General features: G+C 40.6%; 1 long non-coding RNA gene across 1 annotated transcript; it reads left to right on the top strand.

Moving 5' to 3' along the window:
• The first annotated feature begins 9,158 nt into the window (after nucleotides 1-9,158).
• LOC135638583 (uncharacterized) lies at nucleotides 9,159-16,004 on the top strand. The gene is made up of 2 exons (XR_010496657.1): nucleotides 9,159-9,236; nucleotides 15,786-16,004. It is a non-coding gene; the product is annotated as an uncharacterized LOC135638583 (long non-coding RNA).
• The last annotated feature ends 8,522 nt before the right edge of the window (nucleotides 16,005-24,526 follow it).

Genomic DNA, 24,526 nt, shown 5'->3' with positions numbered 1-24,526 from the left:
GTTTATTATGCTGTATCTATCTGATTTCATTACTTCTTCTTCTGGTGGTATTTGAATGTCGTAAGCTTTCATTATTCTAGTAATAATTCCACCATATGGGAGCATCATATCTTTCGTAGATAATTCCAACATGTTTTGTTGGATCAGATAGCCAAGACAAATGTCACGTTCTTTCATAATTAGGTACATAATTCCTAATTCCAATTGACTCACTTCATCATGATGGTATTGCTTAGGAAGAATTATACTAGTCATGATATAATGAAGTATCTTAGTGTTAAAGGGCATTAGATGTTCACAACTTTTAGGAATAGATTCTACGTTAGGATTGGCAAGGATTGTTCCTAAGGCGTCAACGTAAGATGTTCCAATAGTATTTTCATCCCATGATCCTTTAAAGTAAAGTCCTATGCTTTTCATGGGAATACCTATTATATCACAAATGAATTTATCAGTGATTGAAATGTGTTGTCCTAATAGATAGGTTGATATCCTTTCTTCATCATCTTTTTGCATATTGTTATAAAACAATCTAACTAGTCTAGGATAAATGGGTTCGTTGATCTGCAAAATGGGAAGTAGATTTAGGTTTGCAAACCAATGGATAGTCTCTACATCTCTTAGTTCATTCAGATCTACATATCTTCCTTTATTGATGTTTCTTAGTTCGAAGGAGAGAAATTTTTCAGCATGGTTTTTGGAATCAAAAAGAGAGAGATCAAACTCTTCTACAACTCTCCTCTTTCCCTTGTCCCTTGAGGATCTTCTAGATCCCATTACTACTGCTGTTTTAAAGGGATGATGATGAGCTAAAGTAGATGAAGAACAAAACAGAATTTAAGAGCTTCTTAGAGAATACCTTTGTGAAAATCTTCAAGAGAAGGAAGGATTCTTGATGTTTTGCTCCGAAATGGGAGGTATTTGGAAGGCTTAGAGGAGTGAAGTGGGAATGGAGGAGTCTTGGAAGAGTAGAGGAGGAAATGGGGGTGAGTTGGGGTCGGTTCCTTAGCCGGCCCTAGCGTGATTTTAAGGGGGCAGAGCTGCTGGCGGTTGCACCTCTGGCTGGAGCGGTGCAACCTCTGGCAACCCGTGAAGGCTGGAGGTGCAACCGCCAGCTGGAGAGGTGCCACCGCCTGCAGCAGGTGAGCATTTTAGGATGTTTTGATTTAGGGAGCCTTTGCCTTGAGGAGAGTTTCAGAGCAATCGATTTACATGAATTCGTATGAGTTTTTATTTAAGGAAGAAGCTCTTTGTAAGATAGATCTTTTAACGTGCATACGAATGTTTGTTTGGTGTCCCTTTTAAGATCATGACATGTTTAGCTTCTACAAGAATTAATTCGTAGATGAACAGGTTTTTGAAGATCAGGGGGGTATGTGAATCATAAGTTTCAAATTGTATCGTATTTGTGATTTCATAGCTTCCACTTGTTTCTTAAGTGTTGCGAGTTCCTTTTTGATTCTTGGTTTATGATCATTGAGAGTTAAGGAGCAGAACATTATTTCTTGCTCCGGCCTAGACTTTTAATGTTTTTATAGGAACGAATGATCTTTAGGAACCCATTTGCTTTTGGGTGCCTCATAAACAGATCTATATTTTCTATCATGTTGCATAGAGTTTATCATGGTTCCTTTAGGAACCCAAACTAATTTGTTTGGACTTATTTTCTTGAATGGACAACAATGTGTCTTGTGTCCAGATTTGCAACAAAAGTTGCACTTGGTTTGGTGTTGAATGTGTAAGATGGGGCCTTTTACAAAGGTAGTTGGATTTTGGTGAGGACTCCTCACAAATCCAATCCCACTTCTTTTGGGAGCATGACCCTTGTTTGTAAGGATCATGTTTAATGACTTGCTACCAACCTCGAATTTCTTCAAGGTGTCCTTAAGCAGCAAGTTTTCTTTTTGTATAGTTTCTAAATCATGACATTTGATACATGAGTTTAAACTATCATGATGTTCGACTTTTAACTTATCAAACTCACAAGTGAGATTATCATGTAGCCTTTTTAGCAACTTGTATTTCTTATTTATAACTTTGCATTCATCAAATAAATCATGGAAGGCATTTAGTAATTCATCGAAAGATAAATCAGCATCTAATAAATCCGTTACCTCCCCTTCGATGGCCATAAAGGCGTAATGAGCAACTTGCTCGGTGTTAGATTCTTCTTCCTCGGATGCGCTCGAATCATCCCATGTTGCTTGGAGCGCCTTCTTCTTTGTTGTTCTTTTCTTGACTTGGGGACAATCACTTTTGTAATGTCCCGGCTTTTTACATTCATAGCAGATCACCTGGTCCTTCTTAGGTTCAAGTTTATTTTTCACATCATTTTTAAACTTGTTTCTTTTGAAGAATTTTTTAAACTTTCTTGTCAAAAGTGCCAAGTCATCGTCACAATCCTCATCACTTGAGTTTTCTCTCAAGTGGCATTCAGAAGTTTTAAGTGCCATATCCTTCCTGTTCTTTGGAAGGATGTCTTCTTGCTCTTCATGAGCTTTGCATGTCATTTCGTAGGTCATTAATGACCCGATTAGTTCTTCAAGAGGGAAATTTTGCAGATCTTTTGCCTCTTGAATGGCGGTGACTTTAGGATCCCAACTCTTAGGAAGGGATCTTAGTATCTTATTAACAAGCTCAAAATCCGAAAAGCTCTTTCCGAGACCTTTTAAACCGTTGACGACATCCGTGAAACGGGTAAACATGTCGCCAATGGTTTCACTCGGTTTCATTCGAAAAAGCTCAAAAGAATGTAGCAACAGATTGATTTTTGACTCTTTCACTCTACTTGTGCCCTCGTGGGTCACTTCAAGTGTGTGCCAAATATCAAAAGCAGTTTCGCAAGTTGAAACACGATTAAATTCGTTTTTATCTAGTGCGCAAAATAAGGCATTCATAGCCTTTGCATTAAGAGCGAAAGCCTTCTTTTCCAAATCGTTCCATTCGATCATTGGAAGAGAAGATTTTGAAAATCCATTTTCAACAAGGTTCCATAGTTCAAAATCCATAGAAATAAGAAAGATCCTCATTCGGGTCTTCCAGTAAGTGTAGTCCGTTCCACTGAACATGGGTGGACGTGTAATCGAATGCCCCTCTTGGTTTCCGGCGTATGCCATCTCTCTTGGGTTTTAATCCTTTAGAGAGTTAACCGAGCTCTGATACCAATTGTTAGGATCAAGAGCACTAAGAGGGGGGGGGGTGAATTAGTGCAGCGGAAATCTTATAATAATTTAAAAACAAAAAGCTGCGTTCGTTCAAAAACGATTATGATGCAAAAGCAAATTTTCAGTTTGTATCTAAGTGCAGTTTGCGTCTAAGCGTAGATTGCGTCTAAGTGCAGATTTACGTCTAAACGCAGATTTACGTCTAAACGCAGTTTTACGTCTAAACGCAGTTTTACGTCTAAACGCAGTTTTACGTCTAAACGCAGTTTTACGTTTAAACGCAGTGTTACGTCTAAACGCAGTTCTACGTCTAAACGCAGTTTTACGTCAAGACGCAGATTTACGTCTAAACGCAGTTAGACGCAGATTTACGTCTAAACTCTGAAACTCGTTTGTATATTCGCAGAAGGCAGTATGCAGTTGAAATCAAGACGTAAACGTAAACTGAAATCTGATGATTGAGCGAAGAAAGCCGATTTACGTCCGAATGCAGTTTTACGTCTAAATGTTGAAACTCGTTCGTAAAATCGTAGAGGACAGATTGCAGTTATAAATAGGATTAAAATGCAAGCGTAAACTGCAAGGAAGCTTGTTCGTAAAAGCGCAGAAAACAGTTCTGCAGAATCAAACGTAAACGTAAACTGTAATGTACGAAAATACGAGTTTACGTCTGAATCCAGATTTGGAAGAACAGCACTTAGAACTTGTTCGTGAAAGCGCAGAGAGCAGTAGAGATGAGGGAGGTTTGCAGTAATGATAAAGTGCTCGAAATTAAACGCAAACCAGAGATTTATAGTGGTTCGGTCAGCCTTGACCTACTCCACTTTTGGCTTCCTCTACCGATGAGGTTGCCGACGTCAACTAGCTGCCTTCCTTCAATGGGCGAAGGCCAAACTTCCCTCTTACAGTTTCTCTCCTTTTGACAGGCTTAGGAGACAACCTTTACAGACCTTTCTCTCCTCACTTTACAGTTGAAAACTTGAAGAACAGAAGGAGGAGACTCAAGGATTTACAACACGTTTGAGCTCTTTAGAATCACAGAAAAGATCACAATTTTGGTATATGTCTGTGTCTTTTCAGTGCTGAATGGGTGGGGTATTTATAGGCCCCAACCCAATTCAAATTTCGAGCTCAAATCGATCAAATCGATCCAATCCCAGAATTTCTGGGATCAGGCGGTTGCACCTCTCGACTGGAGAGGTGGCACCGCCTGGCAGAGCTCGAAGACTGAGCTCTGCCGATTGCTTCTTCTCTGCCAGAGCTCGAAGACTGAGCTCGATGGTTGCATCACCTGGCAGAGCTCGAAGACTGAGCTTGGTGGTTGCATCACCTGGCAGAGCTCGAAATCTGAGCTTGGTGGTTGCATCACTTGGCAGAGCTTCAAACTGAGCTCAAGCTGATGCACCATTCTGCCATAGCTCGAAGACCGAGCTTGGTGAATTCATCACCTGGCAAAGCTCGAGACTGAGCTCAGGCTGATGCACCACTCTGCCAAAGCTCGAAGACTGAGCTTGGTGGTTGCATCGCCCGGCAGAGCTCGGAACTTGAGCTCTGGCGGTGCAACCTCTTGGCTGGAGCGGTTGCACCTCCCAGCCGTGCACCCCTGGCGGTTGCACCTCCTGGCTGGGGCGGTTGCACCTCCCAGCCGTGCAGCCCTGGCGGTTGCACCTCCTGGCTGGGGCGGTTGCACCTCCCAGCCGTGCACCCCTGGCGGTTGCACCTCCTGGCTGGGGCGGTTGCACCTCCCAGCCGTGCACCCCTGGCGGTTGCACCTCCTGGCTGGGGCGGTTGCACCTCCCAGCCGTGCACCCCTGGCGGTTGCACCTCCTGGCTGGGGCGGTTGCACCTCCCAGCCGTGCACCCCTGGCGGTTGCACCTCCTGGCTGGGGCGGTTGCACCTCCCAGTGCAATCAGGGTCCGAATGGTTCACTCCATTCGACCCACTTGTATCTTTTCAGGGGCCCAATTGCCCCAAGATTAAGCTAATGGGATCACCTCCCATTTTCCTGCTTAATCTTCGTGCTAACTACGATTATCTCTAAGACAACTTCTGCAGCTTGCTCCGATGCGTCAATCGCTTCTTCCGGCGAGTTTCCGGCCAACTTCCGTCGATCAACCGACAACCTTCGGTGATCCTTCTGCGGACATCCGGCATACTCCTGGACTTTGCGACGATCCACTTGGCGAGTTCCGACGAGCTTCGCTTGGCAAGCTTCTGGACTTCTCGGATCTGTTCTCTCTGAACCTCCGACGACCGTCCGAACTTCCGTCGAACTCTCGAACTCCCAACGTGATCCTGATCTTGACTCCGGGGCAACTCCTGCTGCTTGTCTTAATCTCATCGTAGTTAATCCTGCACACTTATCTCAACATATAGATTAGATAACAAATGACAATTGACTTCATCATCAAAATCCGAGATTCAACATTCACCCCCCCCCCTCTTAGTGCTCTTGATCTTAACATACAATACCTTCGGGCACATCTACTAGATTCCAAACCTTTTTGGAGTACATAGAATCCATCTCAGAATTTTTGGCTTTTTACCACTTCCCGGAGTCTATACTCATAATAGCTTCCTTGTAGGTTTGAGGATCAATATCCTCAACATCCTCTCCTCTAATATGTCCCACATATCTCTTAGGAGGATGAGATACTCTGTTGGACCTATGTAAAATTAGAACTTGTGTGTTAGGTACCTGAACAGACTCGGGTTGTGGAGTGGTGCTTGAGCTAGGTTCTCCAACCTCGCTCAACTCTATCATACTCCCACTATCTCCATCAAGAATGTGTTCCTTCTCAAGGAACTCTGCTCTCTTGGCTATAAAGACCTTTTGGTCATCGAGATGATAGAAATAATACCAATAAGTTTCCTTGGGGAATCCCACGAACTTGCATCGCTTTGTTCTCGATTCCAACTTATCGGGGTTGTGTCTTTTAACATGGGTAGGGCAGCCCCAAATCTTAATAACTTTAAGATCGGGCTTCTTCCCTTTCCATATCTCATATGTGTAGACACTATCGACTTAGTTGGAACTCTGTTCAGAAGGTAAGTTGTGGTCTCTAGGGCATATCCCTAGAATGAGATTGGTAGGTCAACGAAACTCATCATGGACCGTACCATGTCTAACAGCATATAATTTCTCCTTTTAGACACACCATTGAGCTGAGGTGCATAAGGAGGTGTCCATTAGGATAATATCTCATGGTCCTTGAGGAACTGAGTAAACTCTATACTTAAGTACTCACCTCCTCGATCTGATCGAAGAGTCTTGATACTCTTTCCAATCTAGTTCTCCACTTCATTCTTATACCTCTGAATTTCTCAAAGGCCTCGGATTTGTACTTCATTAAGTACGCATATCCATACCTTGAAAAATCATCAGTAAAGGTAATGAAGTAGGAGTAACCACCAATAGCATAAGTTGACATAGGTCTACATACATCACTATGTATGAGTTCCAGTAGCTCAATGACTCTATCTCTAGTTCTACTAAATGGAGAGTTGGTCAGTTTTCCACGAAGGCAAGACTTACAAGTTGCATGACTCATAGTTGAATAGATCTAGATATCCATCCTTTAGCAACTTTTGAATCATTCCCTCATAGATGTGACCTAGCCTACAATGTCATGGGTATGCACTATTCACCTCATCTCATTTTCTCTTAGACACACTAACATTCATAATATGTGGAGTAGTGTCTAGCATAAACAAACTATTATGCAATGTTTCTTTCATGATGATCTCATCATCTAATAATATTGAACAACTATTGTTCTCAAAAACTAATTTATATCCACTAACTATCAAACATAAAATGGAGATAATGTTTTTGATAATAGAAGGAACAAAATAACATGCATCTAATGCAATAATTGTAACATCCCTCATTTCCGAATGTTCGTATAAATTTCTAGTGATAATGTAAGCATCTATTTTAAATTGACAAAAGAAATAGAGTATGAATTAGAGGTAACTTATTTTTAAGATTTGGGAGATTTGTTCAAAAAAGAATCTGAGGACCTATATGTAAACCCTGAGGACCTATATGTCAACCCTGAGGACCAAATCGTGAATATAATAAAAATAAGGACTAAACTGCAAAATGCACAAAATAACAAATCCCACCGCCTAAGCCTCTCTTCCTTCGTTCTTAAGGAACCAAAGAAGGCAGCTGCTGTGTGGAAGAACAGAGAAAGAAAGAAAGAAGAAGAGAAAAGAAAGGGGGAAGAAGAAGAAGAAAAATTGGGGCTTCGAGGTTTCTTACTCAATCTTCTCAATTGGGGGTCAAAATTCTCAAAGGCAAGTGTTCTAACCCCCTCCTACAGAATTTTTAGTCTCTGTTTTTATGTTGATTCAAAATAAATTGAAGGATTTCTATTTAGAAACTGATATGTCTCCCTTTGGACATAGAATCATGGATTCTGATGTTTTTTCGGTAAACTGACCCCTATACACTGTTTCAGCTATAAGTTTTAGCACAAAATGTGAATTCGGGTAGGAACTATTTTGTTTGAAATTAGACTCGTATATCTTCCTTTTGACACTGATTTTGTAGATTTTCGACACCGAATACTTACCCAAACATCTGCTTCAAATGAGCCTATAGACGCTGTAAAACAGGGTTCAAGATTTCTGACCTGTCGATACAAAAATGCCTATAACTCCCTGTTGAAAATTCTGATTTGTACCAAACTGATTTTATTTGAAACTAGATTTGAAAATATTTCTTTTGACATACATTTTGTAAATTTTGGAATTCAATTTCCTACCCTATTATCTGTTGAATCCGACCCTATAAATTCTGCAAAACAGTGATTGTGTTTTTGACCTTGTGTTACCAAATCAAAGGTAACTCCGTGTTGGGAGCCCTGTTTCATATGAAATTTGTTCCATCAGAATATAGATTGATATATGGTTCGACCATAGCTTTCTTATGGGTATTGGAGCATAATTGATATTCTGAAATATTTGTTTGATGTGCCACTGGAATTCTGTCCGAAATCGAGCTTTGGTTGATTTCGCGTATTTTGTTCCATTCCTTTGGATATTTGAATTCGTCTAACCTTCTTATTGGAATTGAGCTAAATATGATTGCTTGGAATCCCTGTACACTCTTCTTTTCATTTTATTCCAAATCTGAATACATTTGTGAGAGATTTGTTCTTTGTTTCGTATTGTCTCGAAAAGGCACATGCACGTTTCGTTGTTCCGCGTGTGCTTCCGATATATGCTACTTATTGTTAAAACTGCCCTCTTGTACTCTGGTGTGTAGGATTGTCTGGACCTTTGCCAGAAATGGTAAAGGGTATGCGCTTATTTCCCGCTCTGTGGGGTCCCGCTCTGTGGGATATTCTGGACCTTTGCTAGAAATGGTAAAGGGTATGCGCTTATTGCCCGCTTTGTGGGGTCCCGCTCTGTGGGATATTGTAGACTTTTGTCAGGTGGTCATTCAGAAATGGATGAATCACATTCTGACTGAGATCCCACTACACCTTCTGTATGTTTGATATGATATCCAGAGCTTTGGTTATGTGTTTCTGTACATGCTTTGGATAAGATTGATATGTTTGCAACGTCAAAGATGAGGTTTGAGCTTCTGTACGGTATTTGTTATTGATATGCTCTGAAATGTTTCATCCACTGTTGATATGTTTCGAAATATTCCATATGTCGTTGATATGCTCCGGAACACTTCATACGCCATTGATATGCTCCAATTACTCTGTGCTCCATTTGCTATGAACTGATATGTTCTGAAATGTCCTATCTGCCATTGATATGCTCCAATTACTCTATGTTCCATTTGTTATAAATCAAATATGTCTTGAATGACATGATACATATGATTTTGTATCTAATGAGATGGTATCCTTGAGAATTCTTGTATTTTGCCTTATATTATGATACCTTACTTGTTTGAAACCATTCCTTTTGTTCTGAATATGTTTTGTCACTTGCTGAGCCGTTTTTGGCTCACTCCGTTGTTATATAAATCTTTCAGGTCAGCATGTCACTCTTCGAGATGTTTGATTTGGGCTGAGGCAGTGGATAGCTATTCAGAATTATGGGTAAGTCTTGTTGGTTGTTATGTTATTGTTGTATAATCATATTTTGTATGTAATGAAATGTTGTTGATGAATCGAAATGAATATACTGTGTAAAAGTGTTAGAAGATCTCTCTTATTTGGAATTTCGAAATGTTAAGCCTAATTTATGATGATATGAACTTGTGGTGAATAGTTGGAGTTCTGATTGTATAATTTATTTAGCTTGTGGATTTATAAGTGTTGTTCATGTTTGTCAAGTTGGCTTGGGTTGCCATAAATGTGAATTATCGAGTGATGTGATATATGATTATAAACTGCACAGGTTTTATATATGTGAATTTGATAGAATGTTTTTCAGTGTCCTCAAATGTTAGTTTGGATCCTGGATTGGTCTGTGATGAAAACTTTAAAAATCATGGATATTTTGTGGGGCATGACAGAGGTGGTATCAGAGCATAGTTTGAGGATCACTGAAATATTTGATATGTTGACGTGCTAAATATATTGATGTCTAATGAATTATAGTGATTGGTGGAAATTTTCTTTGATGCATTTTGGGAATCTAGGATGATGAGGACATTTGGTCCTCCTATTTCATTTGTTTCTGATTAATTAAGGGGAATGAAAGGATTGATTGGGGATATTGAATCAGAGTGGCGCAGCAGAAGCATGATGAACCTAATTTCATTGGTGGTAGAAAAAGGGATGATGCAAACGGAGAAGATATTTGATGTACAAAATTGTTCTGATGATCATAAAATTTTCTTTTGCCACCTTATATTTGAAGTAGAGGCTGATCATTAATGGCAATAATGAAAAGAATTTTTGGAGATCAATGGCAAGAATGACAAGGATAAGTTTACCAATAAAAGTATGATTAGAAATGAATCAGAAAGTAATAACACAAGGGTCAAGACATTCGGATTTGAAAAGGGAAGTCACCACAAAAGACTCAATCATGTGTGAATTAAAAGTTAAATTATGAAACAAGTTTGTGTTTATGGGTGACTAAAGTCTATTTTGCTTGTAGAAAGTTGGATCATAAAATAAAAGACTGCCCTTTGAACAATAAGAAAGAGCCACTGCCTCATAAATCACCAGTCCATGTCAGAGTGTATACTATCACTGAATATGATTATGAAACTTCTGAATTACTGATCAAAGGTATTATACATGTTTATGAAAGAATGCAAATATTTGTTTGACCATGGGTCCCATCTACGATTTGATTCGTAACATCTTGCTTATCACTTGGGCATTCAACCTAGACCACTGCATTATGTGCTATATGTAAATACGATCATTAGAGATTCTTTGATAACAGACTTCAATCTGGTCCTCTTGTCTGATTTTTATTGGGGAACTTGAACTTTTTGCTGATTTAGTTCTCCTAAGGATTTAGAGTTTTGATATTATACTTGGTATGAATTTACTATCTTCTTATCATACCAGTATGGATTGTTATATAACAAATGATCACTTTTTGCATATTTGATCATTCGATCTTTTATTTTGAGAGTATTGGACATGATTTATCTCCTTGCCTAATGTATCCCAGGATGACTTGCTTGGATTACCTCCAAACGTGACTTTGCTTTTGATTTGGCCTTTGGGACAATCCCAATATCTAAGCCTCTCTGTAGAATGATATCATTTGAGTAAGTGGAATTAGAAAAACAACTACAATGATTATTAAATGAGGATTTTATTTGGCTTAATATTTTATCATGGGGTGCTCCGGTGTTAGTTAAAAAGTAGGATGGAACATTGAGGCTTTGTATTGATTATAGATAGTTGAATCAAGTGACCATCAAAAATAAGTATCCCATACCTAGAATTGATGATTTGTTTGATCAACTGTAGGGTGCACAAGTATTCTCTAAGATTGACCTGAGGTCAGGTTACTATCAATTGAAGATCAAGGAGGAGGATATTTCAAAAATAGCTTTCAGAACTCGATATGGTCATTATGAATTCTTGGTGATGCCTTTTGGTTTGACAAATGCCCCTGCAGCTTTTATGGAACTAATGAATAGGATATTTCAACCGCTCTTGGATATCTGTGTAATTGTATTTATTGATGACATATTGGTGTATTCAAAGAGTAATCAGGAGCATGAGGAACACTTGAGAAATGTATTGTCCATACTAAGAGAAAAGAAGTTGTATGCAAAGTTCAGCAAATGTGAATTTTGGTTGAATGAAGTTGCTTTCTTAGGCCATATGATTTCAGGGAAGGGTATATCTGTTGATCCAAGGAAAATAGAAGCTGTAGTTGAATGGGAAGTACCAACAAATGTAACAGAAGTTCGAAGCTTTTTGGGCATGGCAGGTTATTACAGGAGATTTGTGGAGGGATTTTCTCGAATCGCTCAACCTCTCACCAACCTCACTAAAAAGAATATGAAATTTGTATGGGGTGATGATTGTGAGCAAAGTTTTCAAGAGTTAAAAAGAAGATTGACTAGTGCCCCTATTCTCACTATTCCAAGTGGTAGTGAGGGATTTGTAGTTTATACTGATGCTTCAAGAAAAGGCCTAGGATGTGTTTTGATGCAGGAAGGGAGAGTAATTGCTTATGCTTCTAGGCAACTTAAAGGTTATGAATTGAATTATCTAACTCATGATTTGGAATTAGCAGCAATTATTTTTTCTCTAAAGATTTGGAGACATTATTTGTATAGTCGACAGTTTGAAATCTTCACTAATCACAAGAGTTTAAAATATATTTTCACTCAGAAAGAGTTAAATATGAGGCAGCGAAGATGGATAGAACTTCTGAAGGATTATGATTGTGCCATCCATTATCATCCCGAGCAAAGCCAATGTTGTAGCTGATGCACTTAGTAGGAAATCTATAAGTTTTATGGCTAGTCTGGTTGTGAAGCAATGGAAGTTATTAGAAGAAAATTTTGATTTGAAAGCTTTGAGGAAAGAGCAAGACTCGATGATATTGATGGCCTCCATTCAAGTGCAATCCGATCTTATTCAACAAATTAAGGAAGGACAATTACGAGATCCACATTTAATCTACTTGAGGAATGAAGTAGAAAAGGAATTGAAGCCACAATTTCAAGTTTCAAAGGATGGCCTATTGAGATTTGGGGAGAGGGTATGTGTACCAAATGAATCAGATATCAAGAATCAAATCCTAAAGGAAAGTCATACTTCAAAGTACACCATACATCCTGGGAGCACTAAGATGTATAGAGATCTTCAAAGTCATTATTGGTGGGAAGGCATGAAGAAGGAAATTGCAATGTATGTTTCAAAATGTTTGACTTGTCAGCAAATCAAAGTAGAACACCAAAGACCTGGAGGGTTGTTACAACCTTTAGATATTCCTGAATGGAAATGGGAATGCATTACTATGGATTTTGTTTCAGGACTACCCAGAACCTCTAAAAAGCATGATGCTATTTGGGTTATTATTGATAGGTTAACAAAATCTGCACATTTCCTACCGATTAATATGACTTATTCGCTTGATAGACTTGCAGATTTATATGTCAGTGAAATAGTAAGACTTCATGGTATTCCAAAGGAGATCATCTCTGATAGAGACTCCAGATTTCTCTCTAGATTCTGGAGAAGATTACAGGAATCTATTGGCACTAAAGTTAAGTTTAGTACTGCATATCATCCTCAGACTGATGGTCAGTCAAAAAGAATAATTCAAACACTTGAGGATTTGCTTAGAGCCTATGTTATGGATTGGAAAGGTGAATGGGATAAGGATATTTCACTTGTTGAGTTCACTTATAATAATAGTTATCATTCAAGTATTCAGATGGCTCCTTATGAAGCTTTATATGGGCGAAAGTGCATAACACCTATATGTTGGGAGGAAGTTGGTGACAGAAAGCTGTTAGCACCGGACAAGGTGCAAGAAACTACCAAGAAAATTCAAGTAATAAGGAAAAGGTTAAAAACTGCTCAGAGTCGTCAAAAGAGTAATGCCGACAATAGAAGACGAGATATTGAGTTTGAAATTGGAGATTTTGTATTCTTAAAAGTCTCCCCTTCCAAAGGCATTATAAGGTTTGGGAAGAAAGGAAAATTAAGCCCAAGATTTATTGGACCTTTTGAGGTTCTTGAGAGGGTTGGTTCTGTCGCTTACAGGATTGCCTTGCCACCAGTATTGTGCCATGTCCATGATATATTTCATATCTCGATGATTAGGAAGTATATATATGACCCTTCTCACATCATTAAGTATGAGCTGGTAGAGATCGATAAAGATTTATCTTATGTGGAAGAGCCTATTCAGATTGTTGATAAGCAAGAAAAAGTCCTAAGGAATCGGGTCATCCCACTAGTTCAAGTAATTTGGAGACATCATTCTGGAGAGGAGACAACTTGGGAGCTAGGGGAGGAAATGAAAAAGGTGTACCCCCGTCTTTTCACCGATAGAGGTACGATAAATTTAGAGGACTAAAATTTTCTTTTAAGGGGGGGAGAGTGTAACATCCCTCATTTCCGAATGTTCGTATAAATTTCTAGTGATAATTTAAGCATCTATTTTAAATTCATAAAAGAAATAGAGTATGAATTAGAGGTAACTTATTTTTAAGATTTGGGAGATTTGTTCAAAAAAAAAATCTGAGGACCTATATGTAAACCCTGAGGACCAAATCGTGAATATAATAAAAACAAGGACTAAACTGCAAAATGCACAAAATAACAAATCCCACCGCCTAAGCCTCTCTGCCTTCGTTCTTAAGGAACCAGAGAAGGCAGCTGCTGTGTGGAAGAATAGAGAATGAAAGAAAGAAGAAGAGAAAAGAAAGGGGGAAGAAGAAGAAGAAAAATTGGGGCTTTGAGGTTTCTTACTCAATCTTCTCAAATGGGGGTCAAAATTCTCAAAGGCAAGTGTTCTAACCCCCTCCTACAGAATTTTTAGTCTCTGTTTTTATGTTGATTCAAAATAAATTGAAGGATTTCTATTTAGAAACTGATATGTCTCCCTTTGGACATAGAATCATGGATTCTGAAGTTTTTTCGGTAAACTGACCCCTATACACTGTTTCAGCTATAAGTTTTAGCACAAAATGTGAATTCGGGCAGGAACTATTTTGTATGAAATTAGACTCGTATATCTTCCTTTTGACACTAATTTTGTAGATTTTGGACACCGAATACTTACCCAAACATCTGCTTCAAATGAGCCTATAGACGCTGTAAAATAGGGTTCAAGATTTCTGACCTGTCGATACAAAAATGCCTATAACTCCCTGTTGAAAATTCTGATTTATACCAAACTGATTTTATTTGAAACTAGATTTGAAAATATTTCTTTTGACATACAGTTTGGAAATTTTGGAATTCAATTTCCTACCCTATTATCTGTTGAATCCGACCCTATAAATTCTGCAAAACAGTGATTGTGTTTTTGACCTTGTGTTACCAAATCAAAGGTAACTCCGTGTTGGGAGCCCTGTTTCATATGAAATTTGTTCCATCAGAATATAGATTGATATATGGTTCGACCATAGCTTTCTTATGGGTATTGGAGCATAATTGATATTCTGAAATATTTGTTTGATGTGCCACTGGAATTCTGTCCGAAATCGAGCTTTGGTCGATTTCGCGTATTTTGTTCCATTCCTTTGGATATTTGAATTCGTCTAACCTTCTTATTGGAATTGAGCTAAATATGATTGCTTGGAATCCCTGTACACTCTTGTTTTCATTTTATTCTAAATCTGAATACATTTGTGAGAGATTTGTTCTTTGTTTCGTATTGTCTCGAAAAGGCACATGCACGTTTCGTTGTTCCGTGTGTGCTTCCGATATATGCTACTTATTGTTAAAACTGCCCTCTTGTACTCTGGTGTGTGGGATTGTCTGGACCTTTGCCAGAAATGGTAAAGGGTATGCGCTTATTGCCCACTCTGTGGGGTCCCGCTCTGTGGGATATTCTGGACCTTTGCCAGAAATGGTAAAGGGTATGCGCTTATTGCCCGCTCTGTGGGGTCCCGCTCTGTGGGATATTGTAGACTTTTGTCAGGTGGTCATTCAGAAATGGATGAATCACATTCTGACTGAGATCCCACTACACCTTCTGTATGTTTGATATGATATCCAGAGCTTTGGTTATGTGTTTCTGTACATGCTTTGGATAAGATTGATATGTTTGCAACGTCAAAGAGGACGTTTGAGCTTCTGTATAGTATTTGTTATTGATATGCTCTAAAATGTTTCATCCACTGTTGATATGTTTCGAAATGTTCCATATGTCGTTGATATGCTCCGGAACACTTCATATGCCATTGATATGCTCCAATTACTCTGTGCTCCATTTGCTATGAACTGATATGTTCTGAAATGTCCTATCTGCCATTGATATGCTCCAATTACTCTATGTTCCATTTGTTATGAATCAAATATGTCTTGAATGACATGATACATATGATTTTGTATCTAATGAGATGGTATCCTTGAGAATTCTTGTATTCTGCCTTACATTATGATACCTTACTCGTTTGAAACCGTTCCTTTTGTTCTGAATATGTTTTGTCACTTGCTGAACCGTTTTTGGCTCACTCCGTTGTTATATAAATCTTTCAGGTCAGCATGTCACTCTTCGAGATGTTTGATTTGGGCTGAGGCAGTGGATAGCTATTAAGAATTATGGGCAAGTCTTGTTGATTGTTATGTTATTGTTGTATAATCATATTTTGTATGTAATGAAATGTTGTTGATGAATCGAAATGGATATACTGTGTAAAAGTGTTAGAAGATCTCTCTTATTTGGAATTTCGAAATGTTAAGCCTAATTTATGATGATATGAACTTGTGGTGAATAGTTAGAGTTCTGATTGTATAATTTATTTAGCTTGTGGATTTATAAGTGTTGTTCATATTTGTCAAGTTGGCTTGGGTTGCCATAAATATGAATTATCGAGTGATGTGATATATGATTATAAACTGCACAGGTTTTATATATGTGAATTTGATAGAATGTTTTTCAGTGTCCTCAAATGTTAGTTTGGATCCTGGATTAGTCTGTGATGAAAATTTTAAAAATCATGGATATTTTGAGGGGCGTGACAATAATAGCTCTACCAGGCATATGTAGGACGACCTCACCAATAGCTACTATAGCAACTTTTGCTTCATTGCCCATCTTGAGGTCCTTCTCGCCTCTATTCAGTCTCCTAAGCCTTGCCAGAACCTGCAATGAATTGTATATATGATAAGCACTATCGATATCAAATACCTATGTGTTATCATAAGAGTCTGACAAATGGAGACTTATTATGAATGTACCTGAAGCTTCTCCAAGCTTCTGTTTTACCCTCTCTACAAGGTACTCTTTGTAGTTCCTCTTTCAGTGCCCATCTTTGCCATAATGGTAGCACTAGCCTGTGTCCTTTGTTGGGTCTTTCTTAGCAACCTTTGCTCTATCTGGTCTGACCTTTCCCCTGCCCTTCTTAAGGGACTTTTCTACTTTCCTTTTTTTTCTGGTCTCACTAGTATAGAGAACTGGCTTCTCCTTTTTGATAGTGCTCTCTGCCTCCCTCAACATATTGAGGAGCTTTGGGAGAGTCACCTCAAGCTTATTCATATTAAAATTCATTATGAACTATGAAAAGGAATCTAGTAGAGACTAAAGCATAATATCCACACACAAGTTATCCTCTAGGACCATTCCTAGACTTGTGAGTTTTTCTATCCACTCAATCATCTTTAAGACATGGTTCTGAACTGGTGTCCCCTTAGTCATCCTAGCACGGAAGAGGCTCTTGGATATCTCATATCGCTGAGTCCTTCCCTGTTCCTCAAACAGTTTGTGGACATGTAGGAGAATAAATCTGGCATCCATCTTTTCTTGTTGTCTTTGTAACTTAGGAGTCATAGAGCCTAACATGTAACACTGAGCAAGATGGAGTCATCAATGTACTTCACGTAGCAAGCGATCTTATCCTTGCTTGTCCCTTCCTTGGGTGTAGGCATCATTGTATTAAGGACGTACACTATTTTCTCCACCATAAGAACAATTCTCAAGTTGCGGAGCCAATCCGTATAATTTGGACCAGTGAGGTGGTTGACATCAAGTATGCCACATAAGGGATTTGAAAGTGATATTTTCTGGAAATAAAGATGCAGCAAAAATGAATAACATGCAGATTTTATAAGAAATAAATAATCAAGATATGAACTTTTATCTTAATATGCTCCCACTATTTTACTAGTGAGTCACGCAACACCCTTAGCACGTGAAATGGAAGTCTCCAACATACTTCTAGTGGGGATCAGGATCCAATCAGCGCCTTAGTGTAACCTCGAGTGACTCAACCAATCACACTAAGCCCAAAAGGTAGGCAACTCTTGCCAATCATAACTCGTTGTGATTCATATCCTATTCGACCTCCAAATCACCATGGTCTCAAGGGACTTGACTAACCATGATGCTCGGTTAAGTTAATACTATCATTACAAGATGAGTCTGATTCGATGATATACCCTCGAGGGACTCGACTAAGCATACCATATCCTCAGGTCACCGGTGACATCTCTATGTCATAGGCAAGATAGTGAATCGTGATATAGGTAAGCCTCGAGGGACTTGACCAACTCAACATACACCGGGAATCGGTCCCTACCTATAACGATGGAAGGCCATGTGGGTCAATCTAATTGCCTCACGTTTACCGACTTAATATTATCGAGAGAGGAGTTTCTATGATTTGGTCTCCTAATATAACATGTCACACATATATATATTTAATATATATCTACATCGCATGCAAATATATATACATATCTAGTATGTGTATAAGCAATCACACCAGATGATTATGGACAACAGCCTAATGTGATCAGGCCCGAGCTAGTAGGCCTAATCACTCACGTCAAGATCTATGTGTGCAACGGTGTATCTCCATGCCTTGTAATCATCCATCTCATCCTCGTCGGTTCCATCGACATCTCGACGCATTTCCATGCATCATGATCATTCGTCTCATGGGTTCTGCTATCATTTTCATGCTCGCACTATGCCTCCTCATGTGATTACAACTTAATCATAGGCACGCAGGCCCGACAATAAATGAGGAATATAATTGAGGCTCGTAGGCCCCTATAATAATAATCATAAGTACATACATCACAAAGTCCATGATCATCCGTCCACCTATCATACATCACATGTATAAATAATCATCATCATGTAGGACTACTAGATAATAATAAAAAATAAGAATCAATTAAACTTTTTAATTAATTAATATTTTTTGAATTCAGGGATATATAAGAATTTTTTAAATTCTGAGGGGTATTTTTGAAATTTGGATAAAAGGACGGAATTAGAATTTTGTAAATTCACAGGGGCAAAACTATCTTTTTACCTAAAACCCTAATATGCTTCTCCCTTTCCCCTCCTGTTGTTGTCGTTGCCACCGCCACCTTGCCGACGGTGGTTGGGCGGCGGAGGGTGGGGGCGCTGCCCCTGTAGGTGAGCACCCCCGCTGGCGATTCTACTCGCGGGGCAACGCTCGCAGGCGGTGCTGCCCTGTTGGGCGACCGTCCCTACGGGGGTTTTGCCCGCGGGAGTAGTAGCCACAGGCGTTGCTGCCCTACGGTGCCTCACCCCGCGGGAGAAGCGGCCATAGGCACCGTTGCCCCACAACGCCTTTGCCAGCAGGCTGCAAGCCTGCAACAAGGATGCCACCGGCTGGTTGCTACAGGCACAACGCTTGGGCATGCACCGGCGCTGTGTCGCTTGGCTGTAGCTACCGCTACAAGTGGCTGTAGGCACGCATATCAAGGGTAGCAACTGTTGCTGCCCTTCCTTGTTTTTGCGTCAATGATTTTGAGGTCAAAAGTTTTTCCAAAACACAACACACGTAGTTCAAAACCAATCTTTCGCACGAGCAACTTGGTTCTGATACCATTGTTAGGAAATCTTGGGGGCGACATTACATGCACAATAGAAGAATAAAAAATAAAATTCCTTATTCCCAAATAGATGTTCGTCATCGTATGAAGACTGGTTCACAAAAATTCATGAAACTCAAAATTGTGTATAGAGTAGATTGTGTTACCTAGGGAGATCGTATATCCCTAAATCCTTACAAATCTCTAGGAGAGGGTGAAGGAAGTCAAGCGTCCTCCTCTCCAAGCCTGCTCTGAGGTGGAGAGGGGGAGGAGAATAGGAGAGGCAAGCAAAAGCTTTAACCTATGAACCACTGAATCCCTCCTATTTATAGAGGTCCCCTATCAATCTTAACCCTAATGGATCCTCCCCTATTGGGTATTGGATCTTCATCCAACTACCTAAGCCTCTTAGATTAGTGGATCTATATCCAATAATCTCTCATGGGCTTTTATTGGATATCATCCATAGGATCCAATAATTCAGGAGCTTATTGGATATCCAATAAGATAGGGGCTCCGACGGATATCTCATATCCGAACCTCTACTCATCGTAATGCTTACCATATTGTCATGGACTTAGCTGGTTTTGCCTAAGTCGTGCATCACCCTTGCGTGTCCATCCGCAAAGGTCAGCCTCTCCGAAGCCTCCCATTATCCCTAAGGACCAACAAAAGAGAGAACGGGTTAGAGAGAATGCCTCACTTGGGATCCACAAGCAAACATCTCCGAAAACACTTCATAGACAATGCAAATTACAAACAGACTTTACAAGCTCTGAACAGTTGCATAACAAAGGGTGAAATGATCCACTATAGACCAAAAATCTCTCACACGTGTTTATATGATACAACCTTTATTTACAAGCCTAAAGCGGCCACCAACCTAACTAAAATGAGACTATTAAGCCTTCGGTTGTCCCTCTACATACTGTACAAAGCATGAATATACCAAAAGACACAGACATACATAAGAATTATATCAAACATCCTGTTTAGAAGTTTGTCCGTGACATTCTCCCCCACTTATTCCTTCGACATCCTCGTTGAAGCCTTTGCCGACATTGTAACTCCTCGCCTTTGCTAAGTCTTCAATCTTCTGCCCCAGCTACAATGCGCCTATTGGCTCCCAACTGTTCTCCGCTGTTGTTTTTGAGTGGTTGAACCTTTGATCCGCCATGCTGCTTCAACTCACCAATGATCCTGACTCTAGTGTGGGGTTGGCTGAGTTGTGTTGATCCTTGTTGATTCCTACGGATCCTCTAAATGACGGAAAAGACTGTCCTTACTGCGCTAGTCTCTCAAATGCCTCATGCTATTTGAACTGGGTGGATGCTTGTTGGAGCTTTTAACGAGCATCGTCTCATAAACTTCTGAAGTTTTGGGTCCTTCCTCAACAAAATTTGCCCATTGACTCTTCTTTCACTTAGTTGTCACTTCCAAGTAGGTTCACATCACTCCCGCTTTCGATTGGCATTTCGTTGGGAAATGAAGCGAATAATCTACTCTCAGTAGTATTGATCACCGTTGGTGAGGATTTGACAACTATTGTCTTCCATTATCTTCGAAGAGTCTTTGAACTTGTGCAGAGCTCCTCTATTGGATAGATAAGAGAATTGGGGTACTCGGTTTCACTCATTCTCTTAAGGATTGAGAAGGCAAAGGTTACTTGACTTTGCCCGCCTCCTCGAGGTTGTACTCCATGCATCGAGTTGGTTACTAGCTTTCGCCTGCTCTTTGCTCACACTTCTGAAGCACTTGAAGTGTTTGCACTCCTTGCGTTGAGTTAGCTACTATGATTCACCTTCTCAATGCCATCGAACTTCTGGAATGCAAGAAGTTTTTGCCCCAACTTGGAGTAATTCTCTAATAGATTTAGTCGTCTTTGGGATTGTACCGTCTTCTCCATCAACCCTACCGCCTACTCCCCTGAGTAGCAAAGGTATAGCACCGCGTACTGCCTACTTCGTTCCTTGGTCATATACTCTTGCATGACCCGAAGTCCTTCACTTTCGGCTATCTTGATGAGAAGCTCGTTGACACCAGTCTTACGAAGTTCCTTGGCCTCTGCCCTTCAGCCTTGTCTCGGTACTTGGAGTTTGCCTCTGCATGCTCTGCCTCCTCGGCCCCTTTTACGACCAAGCGCTCTCCCTCCATGAGAGCAAGGGATCAATGCCTTTCACGGAAGTCCCGCCTCTGCGGTACCATGGCACTGCCATGCCCATGGCCCTACTATCCGTCACCTCGCAACTGCATCCCTTTTCTTTATGATCAGTAGATATGTTTCTGTGGCACTCCTTTGAGTCCACCTCCATTCTAATCGATGCTTGATTTTGGGTAGCTATGTCCCTATGGACTCGTCTGTTGAATCTCGGATTTTGATGATGAAGTCAATTGTCATTTGTTATCTAATCTATGTGTTGAGATAAGTGTGCAGGATTAACTACGATGAGAGTAAGACAAGCAGCAGGTGTTGCGCCGGAGTCAAGATCATGATCACGTTGGGAGTTCGAGAGTTCGACGGAAGTTCGGACGGTCGTCGGAGGTTCAGCGAGAACAGATCCGAGAAGTCCAGAAGCTTGCCAAGCGAAGCTCGTCGGAACTCGCCAAGTGGATCGTCGCAAAGTCCAGGAGTATGCCGGATGTCCGCAGAAGGATCACCGAGGGTTTATCGGATGATCGACGGAAGTTGGCCGGAAACTCGCCGGAAGAAGCGATTGACGCATCGGAGCAAAGCTGCAGAAGTTGTCTTAGAGTTAATCGTAGTTAGCATGATGATTAAGCATGAAAATGGGAGGTGATCCCATTAGCTTAATCTTGGGGCAATTGGGCCCCTGAAAAGATTCAAATTGGGCCGAATGGAGCGAACCATTCGGACCCTGATTGCACCAGGAGGTGCAACCGCCCCAGCCAGGAGGTGCAACCGCCTGGGCTGAGAGGTTGGGAGGTGCAACCGCCCCAGCCAGGAGGTGCAACCGCCAGGGCTGCGAGGCTGGGAGGTGCAACCGCCCCAGCCAAGAGGTGCAACCGCCCAGAGCTCAGTCTTCGAGCTAGACTGGGCGGTGCAACCTCCTCTGTCAAGAGGTAGCACCGCCAGAGCTCAAGTTTCGAGCTCTGCCAGGCGATGCAACCACCGAGCTCAGTCTTCGAGCTCTGGCAGAGAGGTGCATCAGCCTGAGCTCAGTCTCGAGCTCTGGCAGGTGATGCAACCACCGAGCTCAGTCTTCGAGCTCTGGCAGAGAGGTGCATCAGCCTGAGCTCAGTTTCGAGCTCTGCTAGGTGATGCAACCACCGAGCTCAGACTTCGAGCTCTGCCAGGTGATGCAACCACCAAGCTCAGTCTTCGAGCTCTGCCAGGTGATGCAACCATCGAGCTCAGTCTTCGAGCTCTGGCAGAGAGGAGCAATCGCCTGAGCTCAGTCTTCGAGCTCTGCCAGGCGGTGCCACCTCTCCAGTCAAGAGGTGCAACCGCCTGATCCCAGAATTCTGGGATTTGATCGATTTGATCGTTTTGAGCTCGAATTTTGAATTGGGTTGGGGCCTATAAATACCCCACCCATTCAGCACTGAAAAGATATAGACCTACACCGAAATCTTGATCTTTTCTGTGATTCTAAGAGCTCAAAAGTGTTGTAAAGCCTTTAAGTTTCCTCCTTCTGTTCTTCAAGTTTTCAGTTGTAAAGTGAGGAGAGAAAGGTCTGTAAAGGTTGTCTCCTGAGCCTGTCAAAAGGAGAGAAACTGTAAAAGGGCAGTTAGCCTTCGCCCATTGAAGGAAGGCACCTAGTTGACGTCGGCAACCTCGTCGGTGGAGGAAGCCAAAAGTGGAGTAGGTCAAGGCTGACCGAACCACTCTAAATCTTTGGTTTGCGTTTATTCTCGAGCACTTTATCATTACTGCAAACCTCCTTCATTACTACTGCTCTCTGCGCTTTCACGAACAAGTTCTAAGTGCTGTTCTTCCGAATCTGCATTCAAACGTAAATTCGTATTTTCATACATTACAGTTTACGTTTACGTTTGATTCTGCAGAACTGTCTTCCGTGCTTTTACGAACGAGCTTCTTTTACCCTTACATTTTGATCCTATTGATAACTGCAAACTGTCCTCTACAATTTTACGAACGAGTTTCAACATTTAGACGTAAAACTGCATTCAGACGTAAATCGGCTTTCCTCGCACAATCATCATATCTCAGTTTACGTTTACGTCTTGATTTCAACTGCATACTGCTTTCTGCGAGTATACAAACGAGTTTCAAAGTTTAGACGTAAATCTGCGTCTAGACGTAAAACTGCGTTTAGACGTAAATCTGCGTTTAGACGTAAAACTGCGTTTAGACGTAAATCTACGTTTAGACGTAAATCTGAGTTTAGACGTAAATCTGAGTTTAGACGTAAATCTGCGTTTAGACGTAAATCTGCGTTTAGACGTAAATCTGCGTTTAGACGTAAAACTGCGTTTAGACGTAAATCTGAGTTTAGACGTAAACTGCGCTTAGACGCAAAACTGCGCTTAGACGCAATCTGCGCTTAGACGCAAACTGCACTTAGATACAAACTGAGAATTTGCTTTTGCATCATAATACTTTTTGAACGAACGCAGCTTTTGGTTTTTTAATCGCTGTAAGATTTCCGCTGCACTAATTCACCCCCCCCCTCTTAGTGCTCTCGATCCTAACAATTGGTATCAGAGCAAGGTTAACTCTCTAGAGGATTAAAACCCAAGAGAGATGGCATACGCCGGAAACCAAGAGGGGCATTCGATTACACGTCCACCCATGTTCAGTGGAACGGACTACACTTACTGGAAGACCCGAATGAGGATCTTTCTTATTTCTATGGATTTTGAACTGTGGAACCTTGTTGAAAATGGATTTTCAAAATCTTCTCTTCCAATGATCGATTGGAACGATTTGGAGAAGAAGGCTTTCGCTCTTAATGCAAAGGCTATGAATGCCTTATTTTGCGCACTTGATAAAAACGAGTTTAATCGTGTTTCAACTTGCGAAACTGCTTTTGATATTTGGCACACACTTGAAGTGACCCACGAGGGCACAAGTAGAGTGAAAGAGTCAAAAATCAATCTGTTGCTGCATTCTTTTGAACTTTTCCGAATGAAACCGAGTGAAACCATTGGCGACATGTTTACCCGTTTCACGGATGTCGTCAACGGTCTAAAAGGACTCGGAAAGAGCTTTTTAGATTTTGAACTTGTTAATAAGATACTAAGATCCCTTCCTAAGAGTTGGGATCCTAAAGTCACCGCTATTCAAGAGGCAAAAGATCTGTGAAATTTCCCTCTTGAAGAACTAATCGGGTCATTAATGACCTACGAAATGACTTGCAAAGCTCATGAAGAGCAAGAAGACATTCTTCCAAAGAACAGGAAGGATATGGCACTTAAAACTTCTGAATGCCACTTGAGAGAAAACT

This window comes from Musa acuminata, chromosome BXJ3-5 (assembly GCF_036884655.1).
Source record: "Musa acuminata AAA Group cultivar baxijiao chromosome BXJ3-5, Cavendish_Baxijiao_AAA, whole genome shotgun sequence".
Taxonomy (NCBI): domain Eukaryota; kingdom Viridiplantae; phylum Streptophyta; class Magnoliopsida; order Zingiberales; family Musaceae; genus Musa; species Musa acuminata.
Note: the sequence above shows the minus strand (reverse complement) of the source record. Positions and strands in the feature narration are given on the sequence as shown.